This window comes from Syngnathus floridae, unplaced genomic scaffold (genome assembly GCF_059516105.1).
Source record: "Syngnathus floridae isolate MCC-2025c unplaced genomic scaffold, RoL_Sflo_1.0 HiC_scaffold_73, whole genome shotgun sequence".
Lineage (NCBI taxonomy): Eukaryota > Metazoa > Chordata > Actinopteri > Syngnathiformes > Syngnathidae > Syngnathus > Syngnathus floridae.
In genome coordinates this window covers 7,910-15,000 of record NW_028284102.1, presented here as the reverse complement: position 1 = coordinate 15,000, position 7,091 = coordinate 7,910, and positions in this window count along the sequence as shown.

Here is a 7,091-nt window from a genome sequence, read left to right as displayed (position 1 = left end):
GGTCGGCGTCCGCTGTCGGTAGGTGACGGGACCATAATCGGCCCGCGGACCAGCCGGCGGGGCTCTCTGGAAAGCTTACCCGCCTTCGCTGGTTCCCTGGTGGGCCGCGAGTGGCGAGAATTCGGCCTCTTCGCCCGGAGCGCGGCTCAACTTCTGCGAAAATGCACTAAGTGCCAAAGCCCATTCATTTACAACGGCGTGTCCGCCAGAGGGCGCATTTCCCGCCGCGGACCGGCCGGCGGGGCTCGTCGGAGAGCGTGTCCGCCTCTCGGTGGTTCTTACCGGGCGTGGGTTGGCGTCCGCTGTCGGTACTTTACGGGACCACGTTCGGCCCGCGGACCAGCCGGCGGGGCTCTCTTGAAAGCTTACCCGCCTTCGCTGGTTCCCTAGTCGGCCACGAGTGGCGAGAATTCGGCCTCTTCGCCCGGAGCGCGGCTCAACTTTAGCGAAAATGCACTAAGTGCCAAAGCCCATTCATTTACAACGGCGTGTCCGCCAGAGGGCGCATTTCCCGCCGCGGACCGGCCGGCGGGGCTCGTCGGAGAGCGTGTCCGCCTCTCGGTGGTCCTTGCCGGGCGTGGGTCGGCGTCCGCTGTCGGTACTTTACGGGACCATAATTGGCCCGCGGACCAGCCGGCGGGGCTCTCTTGAAAGCCTACCCGCCTTCGCTGGTTCCCTGGTCGGCCACGAGTGGCGAGGATTCGGCCTCTTCGCCCGGAGCACGGCTCAACTTCAGCGAAAATGCACTAAGTGCCAAAGCCCATTCATTTACAACGGCGTGTCCGCCAGAGGGCGCGTTTCCCGCCGCGGACCGGCCGGCGGGGCTCGTCGGAGAGCGTGTCCGCCTCTGGGTGGTTCTTACCGGGCGTGGGTCGGCGTCCGCTGTGGGTACGTTACGGGACCACGTTCGGCCCGCGGACCAGCCGGCGGGGCTCTCTTGAAAGCTTACCCGCCTTCGCTGGTTCCCCGGTCGGCCACGAGTGGCGAGAATTCGGCCTCTTCGCCCGGAGCGCGGCTCAACTTCAGCGAAAATGCACTAAGTGCCAAAGCCCATTCATTTACAACGGCGTGTCCGCCAGAGGGCGCGTTTCCCGCCGCGGACCGGCCGGCGGGGCTCGTCGGAGAGCGTGTCCGCCTCTGGGTGGTCCTTGCCGGGCGTGGATCGGCGTCCGCTGTCGGTAGTTGACGGGACCATAATTGGCCCGCGGACCAGCCGGCGGGGCTCTCTTGAAAGCCTACCCGCCTTCGCTGGTTCCCCGGTCGGCCACGAGTAGCGAGAATTCGGCCTCTTCGCCCGGAGCGCGGTTCAACTTCAGCGAAAATGCACTAAGTGCCAAAGCCCATTCATTTACAACGGCGTGTCCGCCAGAGGGCGCATTTCCCGCCGCGGACCGGCCGGCGGGGCTCGTCGGAGAGCGTGTCCGCCTCTGGGTGGTCCTTGCCGGGCGTGGATCGGCGTCCGCTGTCGGTAGTTGACGGGACCATAATTGGCCCGCGGACCAGCCGGCGGGGCTCTCTTGAAAGCCTACCCGCCTTCGCTGGTTCCCCGGTCGGCCACGAGTAGCGAGAATTCGGCCTCTTCGCCCGGAGCGCGGTTCAACTTCAGCGAAAATGCACTAAGTGCCAAAGCCCATTCATTTACAACGGCGTGTCCGCCAGAGGGCGCATTTCCCGCCGCGGACCGGCCGGCGGGGCTCGTCGGAGAGCGTGTCCGCCTCTCGGTGGTTCTTACCGGGCGTGGGTTGGCGTCCGCTGTCGGTACTTTACGGGACCACGTTCGGCCCGCGGACCAGCCGGCGGGGCTCTCTTGAAAGCTTACCCGCCTTCGCTGGTTCCCTAGTCGGCCACGAGTGGCGAGAATTCGGCCTCTTCGCCCGGAGCGCGGCTCAACTTTAGCGAAAATGCACTAAGTGCCAAACCCCATTCATTTACAACGGCGTGTCCGCCAGAGGGCGCATTTCCCGCCGCGGACCGTTCGGCGGGGCTCGTCGGAGAGCGTGTCCGCCTCTCGGTGGTTCCTGCCGGGCGTGGGTCGGCGTCCGCTGTCGGTCGGTGACGGGACCACGTTCGGCCCGCGGACCAGCTGGCGGGGCTCCATAGAAAGCTTACCCGCCTTCGCTGGTTCCCCGGTCGGCCACGAGTGGCGAGAATTCGGCCTCTTCACCTGGAGCGCGGAGCGACTTTTGCCAAATTTTTTCTAAGTGCCAAGGGCTCTCGCGCCGCGTTGCGTCCGCCTCTGCTGGTTCCCCGGTCGGCCACGAGTGGCGAGAATTCGGCCTCTTCACCTGGAGCGCGGAGCGACTTTTGCCAATTTTTTTCTAAGTGCCAAGGGCTCTCGCGCCGCGTTGCGTCCGCCTCTGCTGGTTCCCCGGTCGGCTGCGAGTGGCGAGAATTCGGCCTCTTCACCTGGAGCGCGGAGCGACTTTTGCCAAAATTTTTCTAAGTGCCAAGGGCTCTCGCGCCGCGATGCGTCCGCCTCTGCTGGTTCCCCAGTCGGCCACGAGTGGCGAGAATTCGGCCTCTTCACCTGGAGCCCGGAGCGACTTTTGCCATTTTTTTTCCAAGTGCCAAGGGCTCTTTCGCCGCGATGCGTCCGCCTCTGCTGGTTCCCCGGTCGGCCGCGAGTGGCGAGAATTCGGCCTCTTCACCCGGAGCCCGGGCCGACTCCCGCCGATATGATCACATCATGATCCTATAGCAAGTGTCGTATAACCATAACATGATGTACAAAATAAATATATAAATATTAACATCACCTATAAACATTAAACATATAAATATTAACATCACCTATAAACATTAAATATATAAATATTAACATCACCTATAAACATTATGAATACAATGTTTATAACCGAATGCTCACTTTATATTATTTGGCTGTAAATGCGATCATATGTAGTATATATCATGTATTTATCCACGAACCGTTAAAGAGATGTCAAGTCAGGCTACCTTAAGAGAGTCATAGTTACTCCCGCCGTTTACCCGCCTCTGTGCGAGAGGCGGTGTAATTTCTCTCCGTGTCCGCTGGAGGGAGGCATTTCCCCGTTACAAGCTCCGGGAAGATCACCGGGACGCGGAGAACGCTTAGCCGGGGTGCTGGGAGCCTCGTTCGGCTTAGAAAGTGAGGTGGAAAGCACTCGGGGAACCGGCTGGAGGTGCGGTGGAAGCTCGGCGGGCCGCGTAAAACGCTTAGCCGAGGCTCTGGAAGCCTCGTTCGGCTTAAACAGTGAGGAGGGAAGCATCATGAGATCCGGCTGGAGGTGCTGTGGAAGCTCAGCGGGCCGCGTAAAATGCTTAGCCGAGGCTCTGGAAGCCTCCTCGGGCTTCAAGAGTTAGGAGGAAAGCATCATGAGAACCGGCTGGAGGTGCTGTGGAAGCTCAGCGGGCTGCGTAAAATGCTTAGCCGGGGCTCTGGAAGCCTCCTCGGGCGTCAAGAGTTAGGAGGAAAGCACCCCCGAGAACCGGCCGGGTCCTCCACGAACCGTTAAAAAGATGTCAAGTCAAGCTACCTTAAGAGAGTCATAGTTACTCCCGCCGTTTACCCGCCTCTGTGCGAGTGGCGGTGTAATTTCTCTCCGTGTCCGCTGGAGGGAGGTATTTCCCCGTTACGACCTCCGGGAAGATCACCGGGACGCGGAGAACGCTTAGCCGGGGCGCTGGGAGCCTTTTTCGGCTTAGAAAGTGAGGTGGAAAGCACGCGGGGAACCGGCTGGGGGTGCTGTGGAAGTTCAGCGGGCCGCGCAAAACGTTTAGCCGGGGCTCTGGAAGCCTCGTTCGGCTTAAACAGTGAGGATGGGAGCACCCGGAGAACCGGCTGGAGGTGCTGTGGAAGTTCAGCGGGCCGCGTAAAACGCTTAGCCGGGGCTCTGGAAGCCTCGTTCGGCTTAGAAAGTGAGGAGGAATGCACCCGGGGAACCGGCTGGAGGTGCTCTGGAAGCTCAGCGGGCCGCGTAAAACGCTTAGCCGGGGCTCTGGAAGCCTCGTTCGGCTTAAACAGTGAGGAGGAAAGCACCCGTGGAACCGGCTGGAGGTGCGGTGGAAGCTCAGCGGGCCGCGTAAAACGCTTAGCCGGGGCTCTGGAAGCCTCCTCGGGCGTCAAGAGTTAGGAGGAAAGCCTCATGAGAACCGGCTGGAGGTGCTGTGGAAGCTCAGCGGGCCGCGTAAAACGCTTAGCCGAAGCTCTGGAAGCCTCCTCGGGCGTCAAGAGTTAGGAGGAAAAGCACCCCCGAGAACCGGCCGGGTCCTCCACGAACCGTGAAAAAGATGTCGAGTGCCGCTACCTTAAGAGAGTCATAGTTACTCCCGCCGTTTGGCCGAAGGTGTATTTACTCGCCGTGTCCGCTGGAGGGAGGTATTTCCCCGCTCCAACGTCACCGGCGGCTTCCGAACGTCTCCCCGAGCGCTCGGAAGTCCGCGCGGGGGGGAGAAGCGGGCCGTGCGAGGTACCGGGTGGAGCTGGACCGTCACCGGGTCCGCTCGTCGTGCGCGCCGGCCGCTGGAAGTCGAATGAAGCTCCGCGATCTCATCCGCGGAGTGCAGATCCGCTGGGCTGGAGCTATTTTGGGCCACTTGGCGCGCGCGTACGGCCTCCCGGAGGTGCCGGGTGGAGTGCGCGAGCGCACCGGCCGCTGGAAGTCGCATAAAGCTCCGCGATCTCATCCGCGGTGCTTGTAAACAGCCGATCCGGTCGTCTTGGAGCTATTTTCGGCCACTTGGCGCGCGCGCACGGCCTCCCGGAGGTGCCGGGTGGAGTGCGCGAGCGCACCGGCCGCTGGAAGTCGAATAATGCTCCGCGATCTCATCCGCGGTGCTTGTAAACAGCCGATCCGGTCGTCTTGGAGCTATTTTCGGCCACTTGGCGCGCGCGCACGGCCTCCCGGAGGTGCCGGGTGGAGTGCGCGAGCGCACCGGCCGCTGGAAGTCGCATAAAGCTCCGCGATCTCATCCGCGGTGCTTGTAAACAGCCGATCCGGTCGTCTTGGAGCTATTTTCGGCCACTTGGCGCGCGCGCACGGCCTCCCGGAGGTGCCGGGTGGAGTGCGCGAGCGCACCGGCCGCTGGAAGTCGAATAATGCTCCGCGATCTCATCCGCGGTGCTTGTAAACAGCCGATCCGGTCGTCTTGGAGCTATTTTCGGCCACTTGGCGCGCGCGCACGGCCTCCCGGAGGTGCCGGGTGGAGTGCGCGAGCGCACCGGCCGCTGGAAGTCGAATAAAGCTCCGCGATCTCATCCGCGGAGCTTGTAAAGTGCAGATCCGGTCGGCTAGGAGCTATTTTCGGCCATTTGCGCATGCGCACGGCCTCCCGGAGGTTCCGGGCGGCGTGCGTAAGCGCACCGGCCGCTGGAAGTCGAATAATGCTCCGCGATCTCATCCGCGGTGCTTACAACTAGCCGATCCGGTCGGCCTGGAGCTATTTTCGGCCACTTGGCCCGCGCGCACGGCCTCCCGGCTGTCCCGGTGGTCCCGGTCGCCTCCGCGGACGGTTAAAAAAATCTCAAGTGAGCCTACCTTAAGAGAGTGACTGTTACTCCCGCCGTTTGGCCGCTCAAAGTGTCATCGGACGCGGAGCAACGGGTGTGTGCGCTAAGTGCGAGAGGTGGCGTATTTACCCGCCGTGTCCGCTAGAGGGAGGTAATTCCCCGTTACGACCTCCGGGAAGATCACCGGGACGCGTAAAACGCTTAGCCGGGGCTCTGGAAGCCTCCTCGGGCGTCAAGAGTGAGGAGCAAAGCATCGCGAGGACCGGCTGGAGGTGCTCCGGAAGTTCAGCGGGCCGCGTAAAACGCTTAGCCGGGGCTCTGGAAGCCTCCTCGGGCGTCAAGAGTTAGGAGGAAAGCCTCATGAGAACCGGCTGGAGGTGCTCTGGAAGTCCAGCGGGCCGCGTAAAACGCTTAGCCGAGGCTCTGGAAGCCTCCTCGGGCGTCAAGAGTTAGGAGGAAAGCATCATAAGAACCGGCTGGAGGTGCTGTGGAAGTTCAGCGGGACGCGTAAAACGCTTAGCCGGGGCTCTGGAAGCCTCGTTCGGCTTATAAAGTGAGGAGGAAAGCACCCGGAGAACCGGCTGGAGGTGCTGTGGAAGCTCAGCGGGCCGCGTAAAACGCTTAGCCGGGGCTCTGGAAGCCTCCTCGGGCGTCGAGAGTTAGGAGAAAAAGCACCCCCGAGAACCGGCCGGGTCGTCCACGAACCGTGAAAAAGATGTCGAGTGCCGCTACCTTAAGAGAGTCATAGTTACTCCCGCCGTTTGGCCGAAGGTGTATTTACTCGCCGTGTCCGCTGGAGGGAGGTAATTCCCCGCTCCAACGTCACCGGCGGCTTCCGAACGTCTCCCCGAGCGCTCGGAAGTCTGCGCGGGGGGGAGAAGCGGGCCGTGCGAGGTACCGGGTGGAGCTGGACCGTCACCGGGTCCGCTCGTCGTGCGCGCCGGCCGCTGGAAGTCGCATAAAGCTCCGCGATCTCATCCGCGGAGCTTGTAAAGTGCAGATCCGCTGGGCTGGAGCTATTTTGGGCCACTTGGCGCGCGCGCACGGCCTCCCGGAGGTGCCGGGTGGAGTGCGCGAGCGCACCGGCCGCTGGAAGTCGGATAAAGCTCCGCGATCTCATCCGCGGAGCTTGTAAAGTGCAGATCCGCTGGGCTGGAGCTATTTTCGGCCACTTGCGCATGCGCACGGCCTCCCGGAGGTTCCGGGCGGCGTGCGTAAGCGCACCGGCCGCTGGAAGTCGAATAATGCTCCGCGATCTCATCCGCGGAGCTTGTAAACAGCCGATCCGGTCGGCCTGGAGCTATTTTCGGCCACTTGGCCTGCGCGCGAGGCCTCCCGGCTGTCCCGGTGGTCCCGGTCGCCTCCGCGGACGGTTAAAAAAAATCTCAAGTGAGCCTACCTTAAGAGAGTGACAGTTACTCCCGCCGTTTGGCCGCTCAAAGTGCCACCGGACGCGCAGCAACGCGAGTGTGCGCTAAGTGCGAGAGCTGGCGTATTTACCCACCGTGTCCGCTAGAGGGAGGTATTTCCCCGTTACAAGCTCCGGGAAGATCAGCGGGACGTGGAGAACGCTTAGCCGGGGCTCTGGAAGCCTCGGGCGGCT